Source organism: Helianthus annuus, chromosome 11, assembly GCF_002127325.2.
Source record: "Helianthus annuus cultivar XRQ/B chromosome 11, HanXRQr2.0-SUNRISE, whole genome shotgun sequence".
Classification (NCBI taxonomy): domain Eukaryota; kingdom Viridiplantae; phylum Streptophyta; class Magnoliopsida; order Asterales; family Asteraceae; genus Helianthus; species Helianthus annuus.
In genome coordinates, this window is record NC_035443.2 from 51,523,364 (window position 1) to 51,548,070 (window position 24,707).

A 24,707-nucleotide genomic window follows, 5' to 3' on the forward strand; every position below is an offset into this window, starting at 1 on the left:
GAAATGATATAGTTTCCAAGGTGATTATGTTCAAGCCAAAAGATATATGATCAATAGATTTTTTTAAAATGAATGTGAAGAACTCTTTTTTTTTTTTTTTTTGGAATTAGTAAAATTCTTTGTCAGAAGAAAACTTACTTTGATTGGTACCTAAGGAAGACTTAAGATTGACCGGTTCAAAATGAAATGAAAACATGAAAATGTTTTGTCAAATATTGAATTATGATATGAGAAAATCAATGTGCTGAGATGGGTGATTTGTAAGAATACATGAAAAGACAATAAAGTTAGTGTATTTTTTTTTTCTTAATACATAATTGTATTCAGATGATTTTAATCAAAATGTTTGATTAAAGATAGGTGATGTGTGTAAAATGCAACATATAAATCACATCAATTAAGGCATAAAACTAACCCTTTTTAAGTACTAATGTTGGAAAAAGAGTGTTTTTGTCTTCCTTTTGTATTTTCAGGATGAAATGAGCTCAAAATCACAAAAGAAGCAAAAAGACAACTTATTCTACCATAAAATACAAGAAAAGGAACAAAAGTGGACTGCCCGGACCCTCAACGGCATCTCCCAAGGCAAAAGAGAAGAAACAGAGTCTGAACACGCCCCGTGTCCAGCGAACACGGGGGCGTGCCCAGGAAGCAGCAGAAAAGACAAACCAGTAGAAGCTTCCATTGCCCACCACGGGGCCGTGTCCAGCGGGCACGGGGGCGTGGTGAAAGTACAGCAGGCGCATTAATTGTAATTCGCAATTACAATTAATGAGGAGAGAGAGTGTCAGGCGGGCACGGGGCCGTGTCCAGCGGACACGGGGCCGTGTCCAGCCTTCTGTTCAGCCTATAAATAGAGGAGCTTGGCTTCATTCTCCCTGATCCCTTGGCACACCACCTCTCTCACACCTCATCCACCACCCACCACCACCATAACACCATCATCCACCACCATCATCCATTGTCCATCGTAGAGTGTGTGAGTCGTCTCGGGATCCAAGATTGATCGTAAGAGTTCTTGACAATCAAGGCCATGTTTGCCTAAGTCTCTTACATCACTTGGTGAAGACAAATGTTTAGTATAATACTTTTTATTTTTAATCTTTTGCACTTTTTATTTGGTTTTGTATTAATGACTTTAATAACTAGTTACTTATGTTGAAGGTGATCTTTCCTTATCGTTTGTCCGTGGTGTCTTGGCATTATTTTACTGTCTATATAAAATAAAAGATTTTCACCATTCATATCTCCACGGTCTATATGGAGGTATGTTGGCTACCTGGTCGGGGGTTAAGGGAACGGTTTGGTAAGGGTCTTGCCCTTGTTCAGCGTTTAGAGGTCCTGCTTGGGACCTGGGTCAAATTTAGTAGGATCTCCTTCAGTGCCCATAGGTATTGGATGGCGGGGATCCAAACTCTTTGACCCCCTCATAAGTTAACTACTATTAATACTATAACCCGGCTATTTAGGATTGTATCCCTGCTGACTCAGACTACTTAGCCGAGGGTAACGTCACCGCCAAAAGCGGGGCCTACCACAATTTGCATTAATAACTTAATTCATTATCTTTCAATAATCCGACCCTTTAGGATTGTATCCTTGCTGACTCAAACTACTGGGTTGAGGGTAACGTCGCCTTCAAAAGAGGGGCCTACTACAATAACTAAGATAATCTCTTAAACAAGTGCAAAAGTGCGAAAATAATCAAAGGTTATACTAATACACGTGTCGGATCCAAGTGATTCATCTTGTCTATCTGTTTTTATTTTATTTTTATTTTCAGCATTTAGTTAGTTTTTATTTTTCTTAGTTTAAAACATTTTTCTAACCTTTTTGATTTGATTAGACGTTGAGGATAAACCGGTATTAAAAGCTCTTGTGTCCTTGGACGACCTCGGTATCTTACCAACACTATACTACGTCCACGATGGGTGCACTTGCCCATATGTGTGTTTAGTGTTAGTGAATATCGTGTTTTATAAATTTAAAACTTGGCTAAAAGTGTAAAAAGGGCTTAAATATATATCAAAAATATATACACACTGACACGCATCAAGTTTTTGGCGCCGTTGCCGGGGACACAAGGATTTTAAGAAAGTTAGGAATCAACGGCCTAATCATATTTTTATTTTTCTTTAATTTTTTAGGATTTTTTCTTAGATTTTCAGCTTCTGCAGAGCTCAGCACGGGGCCGTGCCTGGTCGGACACGGGCCGTGCTCAGCAACGTTACTGGCAGTTTTTGTTTTTCAAGTTACAGAAGGCTGACCACGGGGCCGTGCCGGTGCAACACGGGGCCGTGTCCAACTTCCAGTAACTGGGATCTGAAAAACAATCACTGTAATTCCGACCACGGGGCCGTGTTCGCTCAACACGGGGCCGTGGTGAACCTTCTGACCAACATTCTTTTCTGTTTTTATTGCAGGACTTGGAACCCGACGCCATCCTCACGTAGTGTATGAGCTCCAGTTCCAATAAAGACATAAAGGAACCTCTAGAAGAACCCGAACGCTTTCTCAGAAAAAGGTTAAAAGCCAAAAACCAAGAGAAGGTTTCGGGTGATCCACCCCCAATGGCGGACCAACGTACCCTTATGGATTATCTACGGCCCACCGTAGGTAATCTAGGCGCCGCTATCAATGCTCCGAATGTCGAAGCCAATAACTTCGAACTTCGACCGCATTTGATACAAATGCTCCAAAACTCCGCAACCTTCCACGGGCTTGCGGACGAGGATCCTCATCTACATATAACTAATTTCTTAGAAATATGTGATACCTTTCGGATCAATGGGGCATCAAACGACGCCATCCGCCTCCGTATGTTTCCATTCTCACTAAAAGACCGAGCGAAAGCTTGGCTCAACACCCTCCCAGCTGGATCGGTAAACACCTGGGTTGAACTAGCCCAAAAGTTTCTATATAAGTATTTCCCTCCTTTTAAAACTGCTAAATTAATGGCTGAAATTAATACATACTCACAAGAGGACGGGGAATCCTTATATGAAACATGGGAAAGGTTCAAGGAGCTATTACGCAAGTGTCCCCATCACGGCCTCGCAATATGGCAACAAGTATCCACTTTCTATAATGGATTGTTGCCACACACTAGGCAGACACTTGATTCTAGCTCCGGGGGACTTTTAGGTAATCGACGCCCACACGAAATATATAATCAGATTGAGGAAATTGCTCAAACCAATTTTCAATGGCACACTCCCCGGGGAAATAAGTCTATCGCCCCGGGCGCCCATAAGGTCGACGAAAGCACCTCTTTACAAGCCCAAATCGAGGCCCTTTCTTCAAAAATAAAAAAATTAGAAATGACAAAAACAGTCTCGGTTATGGCTTGTGAAGGGTGTGGTGGGTCACATGAAAATTGGAGTTGCATGAAAGAAACGGACGATCAACAAGAAATGGTAAACTACATTGATAATAGACCTAGGCCGTCGGGTCCTCCAACGGGAACTTACAACCAAGGATGGCGAAACCACCCAAACCTTGGTTGGAGGGAAACCGGCAATAGTAGTAACCAACAAACCCAACGAACAAACTTTCAGCAATCAAGAAATGAGTCACAAAATTTCACTCAACAACAAGGTGGACGAGAAAGGCTCGAAGATACTATATCTCGCCTTGTCTCCGAAACTGATAAGAAAAACTCGGAAAGATTTCTACAATTAGAATCTAATTTTAGGAATCAACAAGCTAGCATTCAAAACATAGAAAAACAAATAAATCAACTAGCACAAAATTTTTCCGAGAGACCGCAAGGCGCATTACCTAGCAATACCGAAACAAACCCAAAGGCGCAAGTTCACCTCATCACACTAAGAAACGCACCGTGGGGCCTGCAGAAGTACCTCCACCAACGGAAGAAACAATGCCAACACATCTGCAGGAAAAGAACTCTCCCCCATCACCAGAGCCTACCAAGGCTCCTCGAGTTCCGTACCCCGGTAGGTTAATTCGTCAAAAGACCAATGAGCAATTCGCAAAATTCGAAAGTCTGTTAAAACAATTGCATGTCAATATTCCTTTTATCGAAGTCCTAACCCAAATGCCCAAATACTCTAAATTTATGAGGGACTTCCTTACACATAAAAAGAAAATTGAAAATTTGCAATTAGTTAATTTAGGCGAAGAATGCTCTGCCCTCGTACTCAATAAACTACCCCAAAAGAAAATCGATCCCGGAAGTTTCACGATTCCATGCTCAATAGGGGAATCACCCGTTCGCAATGCCTTGGCCGACTTAGGGGCTAGCATTAACCTCATGCCCTCATCGATGTTCAAAAGGCTTGGCTTGGTAACCACGAGCCCTACAAAAATAAGCATACAACTCGCTGATCGACCAGTCAAGTTCCCACAAGGTGTCATCGAGAATGTCTTGGTAAGGGTAAGCAGATTCGTTTATCCAGTTGACTTTGTCATACTCGACATGGAGGAAGACACCGAGGTCCCCCTTATCCTAGGGAGACCCTTCCTTGCCACAGCACAAGCAGTGGTAGACATGAATGACGGGACACTGACTTTGAGGTATGGGGACGATGAGGTGAAGTTCGGAGTTGGGAAGAAAATAGAGGACGACGACCCAGTCAATTACATGAAGGTTATTGATTCAAGCTTGGATGCCGCTCTCCGACGGTGTAACTTGGGAAGCAAGGCACTCCACTCAGAAGATATATAACCGGGAATCGGGTCTAGCCAAGGACCCTTATAAACGTGGCACACCACGGAGGCATTCCGCGGATCTATCCTTAGTTTAGTTTAATCTTTTAGTTTTTGCAGAATAAAACACACTCATGGTGGTAATGGATGAAAAAGGGAACGAGAAAAATGGAACCATGCACGAAGAACAGAGCAACCCGACAAAAATCTCCATCACAGAAGGCTCAACACGGGCCGTGCCCAACCAACACGGCCCCGTGCTGAGCCCCTGCAGAAAATCACCCAGTTCAGGTAACTGGACACGGGCCGTGTTCAGCGGACACGCCCCCGTGTCCAGGCTTCTGTTTCAATTCTGTAATTTTTGTTACTGGCACTTGACCACGGGGCCGTGCCCGGTGAACACGGGGCCGTGTCCAGGATGCCAGTAACATAAATCTTTGCTTTTTAACACACTTTTATACATTCTAATCAACCAAAAAACTTTATTTTTGGACACATTGAGGACAATGTGTAATTTAAGTGTGGGGGGGATGCTAAAACCTTGAAATTTTGCAAAATCCTAAACACAAGCCTTACACAAAACTCTATTGGAACCGCTAAACACCCCAAATTTTTTCAAAAACTTTTTCATTTTTTTTATTTACTTGTCTTAGTTTAAGTTGGGAATAACAAGTTCTAAAAAGGTTATATTTTTACAAGTTTACAACCGATAGCGTCGTGATATAAAAAAGGAACCAACATAAGAAAATTATGAAACGGCATAACAAGTCTAGTTTAAAATTCGATTATATATGCTTGGTCACATAAAAAACCCATTCCCACAAAAGTGAGTTTTGAGCCTTTATTGAGCACAAAATACACATATTTAGATTAAATGCTCATTTTTCGTTTCTTGTGTGAATAGCCGCTCGGTCCTTACAAATCTAGAACTTGCCACGACGATACATTCCCGGTCCTTACCAACTTAAACCCAAGTAAGTAAATGATGGAGGCATTAGGACTAACCATTTTTCTTTCAAAACCATTATTTTTCATTTTTTTTTACCTACCCAAAATCCCCCTAGATAGCCCCTTTGAGCCTAAACCTTTCATTTCATTACCCAAAACCCTTTTTACCCACCAAAAACCTTTTTTTATTTTATTTTAGTAACAAGTTCGCTTTTTCGTAAACTCATTTTTTTTTATGTGACGATCAAAAAAAAAAATGATGAAGTAAAAAACAAACAAAAGCTATAAAAGCTTGTTTGGAGAAATACTTCAAAATAAAAAGTCACTAAAAACAAGGTACTTCACAAAAACCGACGCTTGTTACGATTTTCGCCCTTTTTACTAACCACTAACCAACCACCCACCTTTAAACCCAAGCCTTCACCCAAAAAGTCCTCTTGATATTTACAAAGGTAAAAAGTTAAAAAGGAGGAGGATTGATTGCTTGGCAAGCCTATGGAAGACGTAAGTTCCGTGCCGCTCTCGAGTGATTCACTAAAATATACACCTTCGGCCGAGTGTTGAGTGATCTCCCGTGAGGTATGTGAACTTGCATATAAATGGAATTTTAATAAGGCATGCTATGCCCAAATAAGTAATTCATCTTATGAAAAGTTCAAAATAAATCATAACGAATAGGATTGTAAATAAATAAAAATAAAACCTATAAAAACCTTGGATTCCCGACACTCTAGGACAAGCTAAAAAACTTCTCTTCTACCCATTCCATTTGGGAGTGTAAGCCACATTTAAAGAGTTTTGCTTGAGGACAAGCAAAAGTTCAAGTGTGGGGGTATTTGATGTGTGTAAAATGCAACATATAAATCACATCAATTAAGGCATAAAACTAACCCTTTTTAAGTACTAATGTTGGAAAAAGAGTGTTTTTGTCTTCCTTTTGTATTTTCAGGATGAAATGAGCTCAAAATCACAAAAGAAGCAAAAAGACAACTTATTCTACCATAAAATACAAGAAAAGGAACAAAAGTGGACTGCCCGGACCCTCAACGGCATCTCCCAAGGCAAAAGAGAAGAAACAGAGTCTGAACACGCCCCGTGTCCAGCGAACACGGGGGCGTGCCCAGGAAGCAGCAGAAAAGACAAACCAGTAGAAGCTTCCATTGCCCACCACGGGGCCGTGTCCAGCGGGCACGGGGGTGTGGTGAAAGTACAGCAGGCGCATTAATTGTAATTCGCAATTACAATTAATGAGGAGAGAGAGTGTCAGGCGGGCACGGGGCCGTGTCCAGCCTTCTGTTCAGCCTATAAATAGAGGAGCTTGGCTTCATTCTCCCTGATCCCTTGGCACACCACCTCTCTCACACCTCATCCACCACCCACCACCACCATAACACCACCATAACACCATCATCCACCACCATCATCCATTGTCCATCGTAGAGTGTGTGAGTCGTCTCGGGATCCAAGATTGATCGTAAGAGTTCTTGACAATCAAGGCCATGTTTGCCTAAGTCTCTTACATCACTTGGTGAAGACAAATGTTTAGTATAATACTTTTTATTTTTAATCTTTTGCACTTTTTATTTGGTTTTGTATTAATGACTTTAATAACTAGTTACTTATGTTGAAGGTGATCTTTCCTTATCGTTTGTCCGTGGTGTCTTGGCATTATTTTACTGTCTATATAAAATAAAAGATTTTCACCATTCATATCTCCACGGTCTATATGGAGGTATGTTGGCTACCTGGTCGGGGGTTAAGGGAACGGTTTGGTAAGGGTCTTGCCCTTGTTCAGCGTTTAGAGGTCCTGCTTGGGACCTAGGTCAAATTTAGTAGGATCTCCTTCAATGCCCATAGGTATTGGATGGCGGGGATCCAAACTCTTTGACCCCCTCATAAGTTAACTACTATTAATACTATAACCCGGCTATTTAGGACTGTATCCCTGCTGACTCAGACTACTTAGCCGAGGGTAACGTCACCGCCAAAAGCGGGGCCTACCACAATTTGCATTAATAACTTAATTCATTATCTTTCAATAATCCGACCCTTTAGGATTGTATCCTTGCTGACTCAAACTACTGGGTTGAGGGTAACGTCGCCTTCAAAAGAGGGGCCTACTACAATAACTAAGATAATCCCTTAAACAAGTGCAGAAGTGCGAAAATAATCAAAGGTTATACTAATACACGTGTCGGATCCAAGTGATTCATCTTGTCTATCTGTTTTTATTTTATTTTTATTTTCAGCATTTAGTTAGTTTTTATTTTTCTTAGTTTAAAACATTTTTCTAACCTTTTTGATTTGATTAGACGTTGAGGATAAACCGGTATTAAAAGCTCTTGTGTCCTTGGACGACCTCGGTATCTTACCAACACTATACTACGTCCACGATGGGTGCACTTGCCCATATGTGTGTTTAGTGTTAGTGAATATCGTGTTTTATAAATTTAAAACTTGGCTAAAAGTGTAAAAAGGGCTTAAATATATATCAAAAATATATACACACTGACACGCATGAATAGGTGATATTTTGATTTATTAAATACCTTTTCCTTTTATGTTATCATAAAGTAGAATAATAAATATAGATAGATAGGTTTAAAATATCAAAACCCGTGGTAATTTTGACAAAATAATGATATATGTTTTATAAATAGGTTTACTCAATATCGTAGAACTCACGACTATCATTTTTAAAATCAAGTATGTTTAACTATAAGATTTTATAATAGGGTATTTTAAATCATAAAAGTAAAATAATAAATGTTTATTTTAATATCAAGCATACTTAAATATCGGCTTGCGTAAATAACATTTGATATTTTAACATATATATATATATATATTATTATTATAAAAGAATATTTCTATAAGTATTTAATAGTTGTGAAATATTATTTAAGATGAATATTTATTTATAATATGTCTTGTTCATGAATACTTAGACAATTATTTAGATAATTTTATTTGTCCCTTTAATTGTTTTATGAAAATATGTTTTCTCTTTACAGTACAAAGTATATATATTTCCATAATATAAAAATATTTTTATATATAATTGAAATTTACTAAATAAGTATGATGACTTAATTTATATACCTTAAATAGTTATTATCATGGTTGGATATTGGTTAGTGCTGCCTTGTTTAAGCATAGGTGATCAGTCCATGCCTAACTAAGGCTACGCTATCCAATACCTGTCTTGATAATAACCTTAATACCTAAAAATAATATTAACACCTACTATTATTAATATTTTATTATAAATAAAAAAAATAAATAACTAGTCATAAATTTAAACGAGATTAGCGCAATTTTCAAATTTTGTTAAAATGTCACCACAAGGTGATCGTAATCAAAGAAATAATTTAGTGAAGTCGAAGGCCAAGAAAGCATGTCATAGTTCACGAGAATCGAAGTGCTTGTTGGGATTATTTTGAATTTGAATATGATGGCTTAAAAATATCATATGGGACTTTGAATTGAATACGTATTGCGAGCAAGTTAACTTGGTTTGAATAAAACGAGTTTTAATAAGGAAGTTTGGTCATGATCACAACAGAAACCATGTATACCCTTCAAATGAAAATCGAGTTTTTCAAGAAATTTATTGATTCGATATTAAAGAGTCACCGCTTTGTAAAAACGCGGTTTACAATGCAAAGATCGAGTATAGCGAAACGAGATTTGAACTTTTGATAAAATAACAAATTGGAATGATGCCCTCCTAGGGTCTTATACCTCAAATGAACCGAATGCGCAACAAAGAGTGCATGTGTATCGTGTGGATTTACCAAGAAATGAAATGGATCAATATTTGCTACTATGAAAAGAAATCCTTATGGTATGATGACCATTAGGGGAAGTAGCAATGCCAAAGTCTATTCACAGAGGTCAGAATTTGAAAGAAATATAAGAACTTTATCTGGACTTTCGTGTGATAACTGTTGTTAAGTGACATTACCAGGGAATGTCGAATAAAATGAAATAGGGGATTTGTGAAGGTATGTGATTCTTTTGCAGTGCTAATAATTATGACTCAGATTGGATTCTTGTTCTAACGTACCTCAGTGAGATTTAGATCTTTTGTAAGATCATGTGGCAAAGTGCCGCTTTTTGATTAGTAGTACTTCTACTGACGGAATTAGTATTGGTGTCATCGTGCCTAATTTATATTTTTCAAAGGTCTTGCCTTGGAAGTCGTGTGTGATAAACTTCGATGTCTGTGGACATATAATTTAAGTTTCATGTGTTTTCTTGTGCATTAGCACAACTTTACATGCTTCTTACTTGCGTTAATAGTTTATGGTAATGTATTGGAAATTCTTATATTTTTTATGGTGTTCCAACTTATAGAGTTTCCACTGTTTATGTTGACGCTCGAGTTACGAGGTAGATGATCAAACGAAATAATGTTTGATATTGGAATTAAAGATATATGCAAGAGATTTCTGATAAAGAAATCTAAAATTATTATTGACACAGATGTTTGTGTTTTATTTTTAAGTGACTTTTGGAATTTCTTATAGATATATATATATATCTATATAATTATATATTTCATATGCTGTAATATACATACCCTCTATAAGGCCAATGTATTTAACAGATTTATATTTCCAAAAACAAGTCAGATATCAGGTCATGATATTATTTTAGGGAAATCTTGTCACTGATTTGACATATCATTTACCTCGGCTTATCCGGTTCACGCCGGAGAGGTAACCTTAGTATATCCGGAAAAGCTGGAGAGTCTGCTACACCATACCCAGTTTTGTCGGAGAAAATTTTTCTATTTCCCATAAATAGTATCTTTTCAAGATTTTTAAAAGTGCCTCTTTTATTAGGGCTTTTATCCAGAATTAAGGAAATTTGTATTCCCATAACATATCTTATTCTAGACCAAATAATATCAATAAGCAAGAAGCAATTAAGTGTTATTGCCTGCTAATCGTCATTCTTATGGAATACCAATATCCATTACATTATACTTATATAAGTAATTTACCTTAAAGTTTATTTTAAGGCAAAATTCTTAAGTTCAAGTCTAAATATCATCCGGAGTGCTATCAGATAATATTAAGTTTCTAATTCTCTGTTTAAACTTAGGTATTATTATAACACCTAATTGCGTAAACAAGTGGCTTAGCTTATACTAAGGCATCTTTTCTTATGTTCAAGTCTAACTGCTATCAGCTGTGCTACGATTTAATAGTAATCTCCTAACTCTTTTTATTTAAGCTTAAGTATTATTAACACAACACTTATAGGCTTAAAGCAGTGGCTCTGATACCACCTTCTGTCACGACCCCCGACCCCATCCTGGCCGGAATCAGAAGCCGCGAGCAGTCAAGTGGTACCGGTGATTATTTTTTAAAAACATTGCAGCGGAAATTTCATCAGGACCGTGAGTTAGGAAAAATATCAGAGTTTAGAAACACCGGATTTCATTTAAATAGATGGAATAAATTCCATGTTTTACAAAGGTAGCTTTTAATACGGGATAAACCCAAAAACAATATTTCTTAAGTTGATTTAATTAATAAAATAAGCTACTTCTTGAAGTCCTTTAGTGCTGGATCCAATCCTTACTCCAATCTACTGTAATTACCTGAAACGCGTTTTAAAAAGGTTTTGTCAGCAGGAAATACTGAGTGAGTTCATTCAGGTTTTATACAAAACAGATTTGTTATAATTTACAGTACTAAGAGCGATTACAATGTTTCTGATATCAAACCAACTACCCATGGTATTTGTCACTCGACTACCTATTGGCTATCTCGTTGTCCAATAGGGTCTGTGACTATGGTCATATCACCCCTTGGCTATCTCGTTGTCCAATGGTAATGGATTAACATGTAATGTATACAAAACCCCACATACCAGCTGTAATTTGGTGATTACAAAGACTTAATCCCTGTAATTATAACTTTTAAAATAGTTTGGAGTTTTGTAAAACATATTTGATAAAAAGAGAATGACTCACTTTATAAGCATGCAAGATTGAGTTAACAAGCTTCTTGATTCTACTTCTTCCGATAATTAAGCATGCACTTTATTATTCTGGATCTTCTGATGATTTAATAGTTTGTTTGATTGTGAGTGTGTAGTTGGGAGTATTTTTGGTAGTTAAACATATAGTTTAACAGAATGGAATACGTATTTGTGTAAAACCCAAATCAAACCTTAACGGTAGTCCTTCGAATCTCACAAATTATAACACTTTGGATTCCGTTTACCGAAATCACAAAGTATAGCACTTTGGCATCCGTTTAACGAACTCTCAAAGTATAGTACTTTGGCATCCGTTTAACGAACTCTCAAAGTATAGTACTTTGGCATCCGTTTAACGAACTCTCAAAGTATAGCACTTTGGCATCCGTTAGTTGGTTCCTGAATTGATCGGACAGAACATCGCATCGGTGATTATTGGTTAGAACACCAACGTATAGAGAGAAGAAGAAAAGAAATGAGCAAAGAAAAATGAATCCTAAGCTTCCTATTTATAGGTAGGAAATAGGAAATTTCTAGGAAGTTTCCCTTGTATTTCTAGGAAATTTCCTATAGCTTTTCTAGGAAGTTACTTATGCATTTTCTAGGAAGCTTCCTATCCACAGATATCTATCTTCTTACACCTTCCTAGTACCTTCCTTTGATATTATCTATTATATATATATATATATATATATATATTTATTTATTTAGGTTTTTCATAAATCTTACTTAGCTGATTAATTAATCTTACTTGGCTTAATTAATCTTGCTTAATCTTAATTAATCCTGTTTAGCTTAATTAATCCTGCTTAGCTTAATTAATCTTACTTAATCTTAGTTAATAGATTAATTAATCTACTCAGCTAACCTAACTGCTAAGTTTATTTAACTGTTAAGTTTACTTAGCTATTAAGTATTCTAGCAGCTCCTTGCTTACGAATTCTAATTTCTAGACACAATGGAACGCGTATTAGTGTATTAACTCAATTCAACTTCAACGATAATCACGAGATAAAACCCTCACAACGATTTACATGTGCAATACTTAACAATTCAGCGGATTCACAACGAATGACAGAGTATAGCCTGAGTTCGGACATCACTCAAACATTCAAGTCGAAATCACGATGAATAACAAAGTATAACTCAATTTGAGCAGCACTCAAACAATCGTTGGATAGTTATAATCGATCGGACGTTGAATCGTAGCAGCGATTGAGTTAATACCCTGTTTCGCGGTGTCGATTAGTGATCCGTGTGTGTTAATTGTGATAAATAGATCTTATCTCAATGTGTATAACGACTTTGTTCGTCGTTTCAGAGCCAGAAATCAAGTGCCAATGTCTGGTATACACGAAATTTGGACATGCTTACGGACCGTAAGCCATATCCCTTACGGTCCGTAAGGGAAGCAGTCTATTTATAGGGTGGCTAGGTTCGGGACTAGCTTTGCTGAGTTGACAGAAATGTTGAATGAAATTTTAACAACGAGTTTTATTGATAATCGTTAACTAGGGTTTACCCCCTTGAGTTTTAGGGGCCCTGATCCTGATTTCGATTGATCTGGAAATTTTAGGGTTTATGCAGAATCACTTGGGTGTCTCAATTAGGGTTTCCTTATTGGATAATTATCATACTAAGTATTAATTTTAGTGAGAGTTGTTACACAAAGCTCCAACGAACTAGACGAGTCGGGCGGAAATGTACTCAAGTACCCTATATCCCCATAGGTATTTTTCTAAAAGAGTAAATTGCGTTTTTGGCCCCTGTAGTTATATCACTTTTACTATATTTTCCAAAAATATGATTTTTTAACATATGTGCCCCCATAGTCTCTATAACTAACTATTTTGGCCCTTGAGTCTAACTAAACCGCAACTCTGGTTAATTTCTTGGTCAGATGGGTTGCACATGAGGTCTAAAAAGGTCATTTCACCTCCCCCCTAATATGTCTATATAAATAAAACCCTAGATCATTTTTTTTCACTTCATCTTCTTCCTTAATTCATCTTCTTCGAGCTTTCATTCAAAACCCTAATTTCAGAGCAGACAAAGATGGTCTTTTTTCCGACACCTTCGTACTCAAACTCGTCAAAATCGGCTTCTCGCCGCCGATGTTGACTTAGATCTTCCTTCGGTATCTTTGACCAGTCCGGCACGATGACGCCGTTCCTCCAACCACCGGAGATGCCGATTTCTTCGAGATCCGTGAAACCGGCACCGGTTTATGAAACTCCGGCGATGACATCACGTTCCAGATGTCGGATTCTTCGAGCTCGAAGATTGAGTCTGTGGTAATAGGTTGTTGTCGGTTGTTGAAGAGGTAACGGTAGTTTGATGCCGCCATTGAAGTTTGAAACGGAGCTCTGTATCTATATATCGATGTTTATATGTATATGTTTGTATGTGTGTGTGTTTCTCTCTATAGAAATTTCTTTCTACTGTGTGTGTTTTAGAGTTAATCATCATCAGTTTAGGCTGCTTTTTTTAATGGTTCCACTGGATAAGGTTCCATTTCTTATTTTCCTAAGAAATGACCTTTTTAGACATCATGTGCAACCCATGTGATAAGGAAATTAACCAGAGTTGGGGTTTGGTTAGACTTAGGGGCCAAAATGGTTAGTTATAGGGACCATGGGGGCAGATCTGTTAAAAATTCTTATTTTGTGCTAATATAGTAAAAATGATATAACCACAGGGGCCAAAAACATAATTTACTCTTTCAAAAATTATAAAACAAATTAGGGTAAAGGATTTTTAGAATTATGTGAATTTGAGTCATGTATAAAATGGATAAAGATTTAGCGTATATACAGGTAAAAAATGTTTTTTTTTTCTAGTTTATTGGTGGGCCTCACATGAATATGCTATATCCACACATGATTTATATCAAAAGTCCCCCCTCATTCACAAGCGGTGTGCTATCACGAATGGCTATCATAAGAAGTCTGTGAAAGGTCACATCCAAATATCTAAATCATATGTGGGATATTTGAAGTTTAACGCCTTGCAGGCAACACTCCAACCACACTAAGGATCATACATGCAATGCCTGAAAGACGTTAAACTTCAAATATCCCACATATCATTTAGATATTTGGATGTGACCTTTCATAGACTTTTTACGTGATTGTGCCCAAGTGGTACCAAGTGCGAGAAATCATATATAGCCTTGTTGACTAAAATAACTTTACCTATATTTTTTTTGAACGACCAACAGAATCAATCTCGAGCACTCTTGGGGCACCTACTGGACCAAACGGAGTACTCCGAGAGTAATCAGAGTCCACCACCAATTCTGGGGAAATACTGGTAACCCACCCGCCCGTAGGCACGACAGTGAAATTACTGGTAAAACCCGTTTGGCTTAAGGATCGAACCCAGGTTTCGCTCGGTCTCCTATCATTGCTCACCAATGTCTCACTCTGCACCAAGTGGGAGTTGAACTTGCATCTCTCAAGAGAAATGCAAGCCTTCAACCACTTCATTCGAACAAGAACGATCTGATTAATGTAAATTCGTAAGGGGTATCCCCAAAATTTTCATTTTTATTTATTTTAATATTTCTCGGTTGCGAACGCGAACAAAATGCTATACAGTCGCAACCACCGCCCCCAACACACCAAAAACACATTTTCTTATTTCGAAAAAAATGAAAATAAAAAAAATTTAAAAAAATATATTGTAACATTGGAAAACGTGTTGGGGACGGGCCTGTTTATTAACCTGTGGTTTCTAAGGGGACTGGGGGTGGGAACCTTTTTGTGCGTGATAGATGGAGTTTAATGCGTGGAACTTTGAAACAAACCACTGCCGCCTAATTTTATCACGCGTGGAAGTTTATTGGCGTGATAAAATTCACGCGTGATGGAGGAAAGGATGTGAGGGGGTGTGAGGGCATATTGTTGGGTGTTGTGAGTGAAGGCCATTGCCACTAAAAAAGGTTGTGAGTGATGGAAAAATGGTTGATGATATGGCGGAACTTGATTGAATGTTGTGAGTGATGGAATTTTTGCAAGTGATAACCATCCCCTCCCCCCTAATTATACCCTTATACAATTAGTAACTTGGGTTATATCTCATATTTTGTTTAAAAGTTACATCCTTTCAGGTGCGGAACCACAAGGTTAGGAGCCGTAGCACAGGCTACGGCTCAACCCCGTATTGGTAGTGATTTTTTTCGGTTTTATACAAAGGATACCCCTAAAAAATACTACGATATCTCTGACCAAAAAATAGGATACTTGGTACTACTAAAATCCTATTTTTTTATAAGCCCAAACATATTACAACCCGAAAACTTGTAGAATAATTAAGCCCGAATGATAAAATAAGCCAAAATTAACAATAATATAATTGAAAGGAGACCCTAAATATAATTGATATAGTTAGCCCAAGAACCAAAACAATATTATAACTGAATAAGTGATCTTGCTCGTCTTATGGTGAAAATCGGAACACATAGTTCTTGTCCTTTGGTTTATCGGGTAGTGAAGTTAGCTTCGGTTTTACCGGTTGCAACCGCAGCCATTGAAAGATGTTTTTCTAAATTTAAGTTTGTCAAGACGGATTTACGCAATTGAATGAGCCCGAAATATTTGAACAATGCTATGATTTGTGCGATAAAAAAAGAAACTTTTGATAAAGTAAAATTCGACGATCTGATAGAATGATTTCAAGCTATGAAAAAAAGAGAACAAATATATTAGAGATTTTTTTACTTTATTGATTATCATTTTTATATTATTGTATGATTCACGATAAAAAAAAATGGAATACTCCTAAATTAGTGGGCTAGCTCCGCCACTGCATCCTTTAGTTCATTTTACTATACCCTTTCATTTTATATTTTATATTCTAACAACTGACAATGCTTTCATTTTACATTATAACAATTAGCAACATGGAGCACCTTCTACATTCAACCGACGTTTTAAAAATATCTAGAATTCTAATATCTATTACATGCACCCCATCCAAACCGGTACGTCTTTTCCCCAAATGGATACAAGTTTCTCCTGAACCGGTACATCTTTTCTCCAATGGATAGACGTTTCTCCTTAATAAACTTAAAAAACAACAAATTTATATACCCAACCGACATGCCTTTATCAAACATATGTAATTCACATTCACAATTTTTAAACGTGCCTCCGCTTCAATTGTAATCAATATCACCAAATCATTAGATCGCCAATTTCTGCAAATTTGTCTCTGAAAATTATGTGTTTATCATCGACTAAGTTAGACAAACGGGAATATCCGTTCAAGAAGAACGAAGAAAAGGGTCGTAAAAGTTCTTCTTGCCAAAAAGAAAAAAAAGACTCGACGCATAATCAAATCGTTGTTATTATTGCAATATTGAAACACAAATTATAAAACAAACCGCAGATGATCGAATTTGTGAAGATATGCAAAGTACTATTAAATTTAATACAACTTCTACATGTTTTATACATTTAACTTTTATCAAAGAAACTGAAAGTTTAAACTTACCCGTTGAAACGCTCAAAAAACGATCTAGAAGATCGAGTTTACTCTATGTCATAATTTTTTTTTCTGTTTGTTCAACAAACCTCTTTCCGTTTATTTATGGACTTATGGTTATACAGGTTCGGAGCTTTGCATGATGGCCCAACTTTTGCAAGTTTGTTGGGCTTACATGTTATGGTACCAGCCCATTAAAAGTGAAGGTGTTCATAATTATTGTTTTCAGGTTAAATCATTGGTATATCGACACTAATTATTAGTAAAGGTTTTAATTTCAACAAACTAAAAGTAAATTGTTTGAAAAGCAAAACTGAATCATGATTTTGATTTGGTTGCATGACTTGGGCATATTAGGCTTTCCAAGCACGTATGTTTTGGGTTTCATGATTTGAGCATGTTAAGCTTTCAAATCGTTTAAGTAGGTAGTGTTTCATAAAAAAGTCAAAGAAAAGACAAACATGAAAATAACTAGCATGGTGACAATTACGAAACCAAAGCTTTCTTTCATATGTGCAATCCAATTTACAACACACTTCTATTTTTACCTATTTTTGAATTGTTTTTTAAAAGGTTGTAGAACTTCTACTTTGATTTTGTATACCATTTTATAATATTATTATATTTTTAAATAGTTTAAACATATTTCTAAAACTGTTTTAAATCAATTTATGTAAAAAAAAACATGTTTGTTCACATTAAAAAACACAAAGACCAAGATATGTAGTCATTGCCAACACCATAATCACAAAAGGTGAGTTCTGACACCTACACTGTTTGATAAGCTTTGATTTATATTTAGACAAAATACTTATGTTCTTTTATGCATATATTAGAAAGGAGCAATCGACACTTCACGCTTCATCGTATATATCAAATAATCAGATGCTTTTATAGAAACCTACTTTGATAAGGTTTATGTATAATAATATCTAAATGGTCTAATACTTGATGTATTAGCACATGTATTACAAAATGTCATGTAATTGTTGGTTGGATGTGTATGCTTTCTTGATTATACCTAATATTGTCTCTGCATGAAACTAAAAGAAAATTACGTATGTCATATAATGATAGAAAGGAATTTCATGATCCGCATCCCGTCACAACGCGCGGGTGATGTCAACTCGTTGTTTACATTTAACTTAGGATCATTCTCGTCAAAAGGGTCCCGCAAGCGGGGCCGTTATTCAGAGGGTCCTACTACACGGGCAGCACAAATTCCTGGAGTCCCTGATCAGCAGGGTAGGATCATTCAGTATAAGACGAGGTTGGGCCGGATCAGTTAGAGGTTGCACTACGACCAGAGGATATTCCAACGGTGGAAGATCAAACGTTGTTACAGTTTCATCAAGGCGACGAGGAGTATGCTGTGATGCAGAGGTTGTTGGGCTCGCGAGCCCTTCAGCCTAGGGTTATTGATTAGCCATTGATTAGGCTCATGGGTGTTGAGCAGAGATTACAAGGTTTGATTACGCCTCATTGGAGGATATTTCTAGATGAGAGGCTCGCAGCCTTTCATGAGCTACTTTGGAGTTTCACTCCACCTTCCGGTTTTATTCAGCACGTATGATATCCACGTCAACAGTCAGTTCTGTGTTGGGACAACATACACATGTTATGTCTGTTGCCCAGTTCGTCGTCCACTTTGGGCTATATTCATTGCAGAAGACAACCTAGCAAATATTTACGGATAGTTTGATGGGATGGACAGATACTCAGACGCCCCGGTGCGTAACTTCCACAGAGCTTACTGCATTTGGACGACAATTGGTGATGGGGCATTTATACCTGGCATTCCAGGCTCACAAATCAGAGATCCATATATCTGTTTCATCCATAGGATCTTAGTGTGCACAACACTTGCTCGATACATGGGCATCGAGAAAGTGACATCAAGATCAATTCCCACTGTACTGTTTGTGTCAGGATCGAGAGGCCAACCTGGCCGTGTTTCTACTTCATCATTCGACCGATATCTCGGGCGAGGTGAGGATTCCCGGAAAGGTATGGGGACCTATGTTAGAGTGTTGGCCAAGAGTGTAGGTGTGTTCCAGGTTTACCCGCCAGCGTATATGCGACAGATACCTGCAAGGATGGATTACAGGCTTAGCGATATGCGACAGATGAAGTGTGTTACAGCCACTGACCCGCCCTAGTTCGAGCAGGCGCGAGAGATACAACCAGTTCTGAGGCCTAAAGGGGTGGCACCGGAGGATGCCCTAATGATAGGCGAGCGCAATCCCAACCAGGGCCGATCAAGGGCACCTTCTAAGATCAGCGAGACCATCCCGGGCGCCCAGAGCCGTCACACTGGCGATGGTTCATGAGGAGCAGATTCTGTCGCATGGATAGTATGGAGGGGGTTTTAGGCAGCAGCATTTAGAGATTAGGGGGATGCTCCGGAGCATTATGGATCACTTCCACATTCAATTTGATTGACGCACAAGCCAATGATAGTTTTGCTTCATAGTTTGATTCTGATAGTTCACTCATTATTTATATATGTCCTAGCCGCCACATAACATGATGTCAACAAATGAGTCATAGTCTCATCGCCTTCGCCACAGAACCCGCATTCAGTAGAACCTAGAACCTGGGTAGATGTTTTGGTTTGAAAGAGCACATAGGGTAGGGGTTCTTACACTTTGCTTACAATCTACCTATAACTTTGATTTGGACCACCATTTTCTTCGCCAGTATCTTTCCATGCCCAATGATTCTCTCGACTTTTTATACTTCGAAGTGCCATGTTTGCATGTTGTAACTCTCCACTTATATGTCCCCATTCTACTTGATTCTTTGTAACACATATCGTCATTAAAAGTGTTGGTTCATCTTCTTGCGTGAGATTCACCTCACTTTCCTTATGCTTCGCAACTTGAAGTAACAATGGTTTCCAATATTTCTTGGAAGATAAACACTCTTGCAATCTTGTTTACTTTTTAGTGCTTGTAAACGAACCAAACGTTCGGTGAATAATTCGTGAATCGTTCGGCATTTTCATTCATATGATAAATGAACGAACATTAACACAACTTTTTTGTTCATATAATTATACGAAGAAACACGAATGAATGTCCCCTTCATTTCTTTACGTTCGTGATGTTCATTTATGTTTGTTCATTTACGTTCGTTTATATTTATTTTTCGTTTATGTTCAATAAATTTTTCATTCAAATTTATTTATTACTAGTAGGTCTAGTATTAATTTAAAGTCAATTTAATTTTCATATTTTAAAAACCCTTTGTTTAGATATATTTGTTTTATTTTGAAATGTTTGATGTAATGATTATGGTGTTTTAGACTTTTAGTTTAGATGTTAATGTTACTTTTAACTCGTGTTGGTTTATTTGTTTGTGTTGGTTTATATTTGTTTATGTCTATTAGTGCTTGTTTATATTCGTCAGTCGCTCATTAAGAATATTAATGAATAAGAATAAACGGATGCGAGCATGGTCATTTTCTTTGACGAACAAACACATACAAGAAAATTTATTCATTTAACTATTTTTGTACGTTTAGTTAAAGTTAAATGAATGAACATGAACAAGCTCTATTCGGTTTGTTTACACTTCTACTATTTTTCTCAATCTACAACCATCATGACTGTAGGCTTAGTGAACAATATTTAAGATGATTTACAATAAAACAATACAAAAAAATTCATAATGCTTTCTATCTATTAATCTATACGCTTGATGTTGGGATCTTGAGGATGAAAAGAGGGCATATTTTTGTATGATATTCTCCAACTTTATCTTTAGCTTAATGGAAAACATCTTGAAGATTTATCATAAGAGGATACTCATTACTTTTGTCCTAATATCTTCGTATTGCTCTATGATTAGTGGTGGTAAATTTGTAGTGATCTAGAATTTTATTTTTATTTTTTTTACCCTAAAATTTATAGTGATCTAAAAAATTTTATTTACCCTATTTAGGTTCACACGAGTGGTCAGCCGAAAATATTTTCAAACGAAGCTATAGTTCAACATTTGTATTACCCTTGTATATTTCTATAGGAATTCTTATTCTATTTTTCACTACATTATATTTTGAATACCATGAGAAGTTAAATAATCAAATAAAATTGTATAATTGAAGATCTTCATATATGATTAACCACTTGAATGTTGATGTCCTTTCTAGAAAAGAACTTAGGGACATGCATTGCATGATTAGAAATGTGTCGATTCAAAATGATTGGCCCATAATGTTTTGATCAACCTAATATATTTTGGAAAATTTGAGGTGTTCACATTGCCAAATTTGAGGTTCTTTGTGAAGACCATATGAACCCATTCCAATGTACTTTAAGAATCTAGTTAGATCAACTTACAATGAACCCATTTCATTAACATCAAGAACCTAATACTCAAAACAAATATAGGCATCTTTTTCTTCAAATAGTCTAAGAAAGGAAGGATTCCCCATTACAAAGATTTATTGGTTCGGTCACAATCATAGCCATAAAAAACGTACGCATGCGTTAAGGACAATGGCGGGCCAGAGTATTTTTCTATGTTGTCCCCATTTTTTCAATGGTCAAATCTCCCACAACCAAAACTTAAAATTTTCAGGTCGGGTTAGGGAACATATATAATAAAATATGATTTCATAATAAAAGTACATAATCAATAAAAAACACAATAAATTATGATATCTTTGGAAATGAAAAAAAATTATAAATTTCTATATTTGTTACCTACAAATTTCATCATTCAAAAACGATCTATTGATATCCAATTACACAATTCCGTCTTTACATTCCTTATTGAAAGAAAAACGTTTCACAACACTTCATGATGCATCCAATAGAACTACTGTTAACTTCAATAAATGATAGATAGACCACAACAAATAAAAATAGAGTTTAACGTATTTCAGTGCTTTCATAATTCTTGTTACTAGAGTTTCAAAACCCATACACAACCTCATATAAACCAACTAGGGCACAACACAATTCACCTATGTTTTCAAATTTTGGTTTTAATTGTACGATTTTTGAAATTCAAATTTACAGTAGCCCAAATAATATAAATGGATTTTTGGGTTTTTGCTAGGTTTTTTTAATATAAAATAAAAGCAAATCTAATCTAACTACTATTTTTAGACACGTGTCATTCATTGAAGGTATCATCAAATTTATATTTATCTAAATAAATAAATAATAAATTAATATTAAATCTTATCATACTTTAATAAAATATTATCCTCAAATCTAAATTGTTAATTTAATATATTTTTAAAACCAATACCTCTCTTATCTACTTATCTTATATTAAATATATAAATAATAAATTAATATTAAATGTTAAACTAATTATTTAAAAACATAACTTTTTTTATTATTTTGTACACAAAATTATGTTTATTCAACTTGAGTAAAACGCCATGTTTTTAAGGATATAATTTTTTTTTTATAATTTGTTAGATTTTTCAACCCGACTACACACGGGTTTTTTTTTAAAGATACGACGTTTTTAGTATTTAATATACAAAATTACATTTATTTAGGATATAATTTTTTTATTATTTGGTAGATTTGTCAACCTGACTATACACGGGTTTTTTAAAGATACGACGTTTTTAGTATTTAATATACAAAAATACATTTATTTAATCTGTGTAACACACATGGTTTTTAAAGATATAACTTTTTTTATATCTATTCAACACGTGTAATATACGGGCTTTTTAATGATGTAATTTTTTTATTATTTGGTAGATTTATTCAACCCGATTATACACGGTTTTTTTAAATATACGACGTTTTTAGTATTTAGTATACAAAATTACATTTATTTAATCTGTGTAATACACATGGTTTTTAAATATATAACTTTTTTATTATTTGATATATAAAATTACATTTAGTTAACCCGTACAATATACATGGTTCATAATGATATAAGTTTTTATTATTTAATATATAAAATTACATTTATTCAACCCGTGTAATACACGGGGTTCTAACCTAGTTCTCATATAAACCAACTAGGGCACAACACGTTTCACATTCTCGCAGGTGATAGAACTAAAAAAGATAAAATACGCAGCTGAGACTCAAACCCGTGACCATTTTATATTATAAATTGGATATCTCTCACAATCTTTAAAAATAATTCTTTCGATATACGAAACCGCATTCTAAACGTATCATCGTTATTCTTTAGGTTTTCAACAAAGTAATCATTCATTAGAACTTCATTAATTAGCCTCTTCCCGGTCGGGACGAACAATTCTTTTCTTTGACCGTCCCGTATCTTCAAGCTCCGTGAGCCCAGACATCTTTTTAGAAAATTTCAAAGCTCCAACGAACTAGACGAGTCGGGCGGAAATGTACTAAGTACCCTATATCCCGTAGGTATTTTTCTAAAATTATAAAATAAAGAAGGGTAAAGGATTTTTAGAATTATGTGAATTGGAGTCATGTATAAAATGGATAAAGATTAAGCATATATACTGGCAAAAAAATGTTTTTTTTTTCTAGTTTAGTGGTGGGCCTCACATGATTTATATCACAAGTCCCCCCTCATCCACAAGCGGTGTGCTATCACGAATGGCTATCATAAGAAGTCTACGAAAGTTCACATCCAAATATCTAAATGATATGTGGGATATTTGAAGTTTAACGCCTTGCAGGCAGCACCCCAACCACACTAAGGATCATACATGCAATACCTGCAAGACGTTAAACTTCAAATATCTCACATATCATTTAGACATTTGGATGTGACCTTTCATAGACTTTAGGCGTGATTGTGCCCAAGTGGTACCAAGTGCGAGAAATCATATATAGCCTAGTTGGCTAAAATAACTTTACCTATATTTTTTTGAACGGCCAACAAAATCAATCTCGAGCACTCTTGGGGCAACCATTGGATCAAACGGAGTACTCCGAGAGTAACCCGAGTCCACCACCAATTCCGGGGAAAACCCGTTAACCCACCTGCCCGTAGGCATGACAGTGAAATTACCGGTAAAACCCGTTTGGCTCAAGGATCGAACCCAGGTTTCGGTCGGTCTCCTATCATTGCCCACCAATGTCTCACTCTGCACCAAGTGGGAGTTGAACTTGCATCTCTCAAGAGAAATGTAAGCCTTCAACCACTTGATATAGAAATCATTGACTAATAACTTTACCTATATAGAGTTAATATTTGAACGTTTACTTTCAATTTAGCCTTTTTTGATTTTGACCTTCGATAAGAAAGAAAAAAAAATATACATTTGCAAAAAAAAAAAAAAAAACAATGTGTGACAACCCGTATTTTCCAAGGTCTTTTAACTGCGTATCACTTTCTTTCATGCTCTGCTTTTACATTGTAACTATGTGTTGTCATATGGATTTAATAAGCATGTTCGATTTTACTTGATTGGTAAGTGTTTGAATGAAAATTGTTAAATGCTACATGTTATGTTTTAGAGAAATTAGCTACACCCCTTTCCCTCCCTACTTGTCATTCTTGGCCCTAAACCCGGAGGGTAAAACGGAGCCTTAAGTTAGGCCCGGCTCACTTATTGAGCGCATACACACACACACACGATTTTGTGTGTGTGGTTTTCATTATCTTGCAAAACTCTCAAACTAGCAAAACCC

General features: G+C 36.3%; 1 non-coding gene across 1 annotated transcript; it reads right to left on the minus strand.

The window, feature by feature from the left end:
* Positions 1-2,948: 2,948 nt before the first annotated feature.
* On the minus strand, positions 2,949-3,055 carry LOC118484478. Its single transcript, XR_004873589.1, has one exon. It is a non-coding gene; the product is annotated as a small nucleolar RNA R71 (small nucleolar RNA).
* Between the last annotated feature and the right edge of the window lie 21,652 nt (positions 3,056-24,707).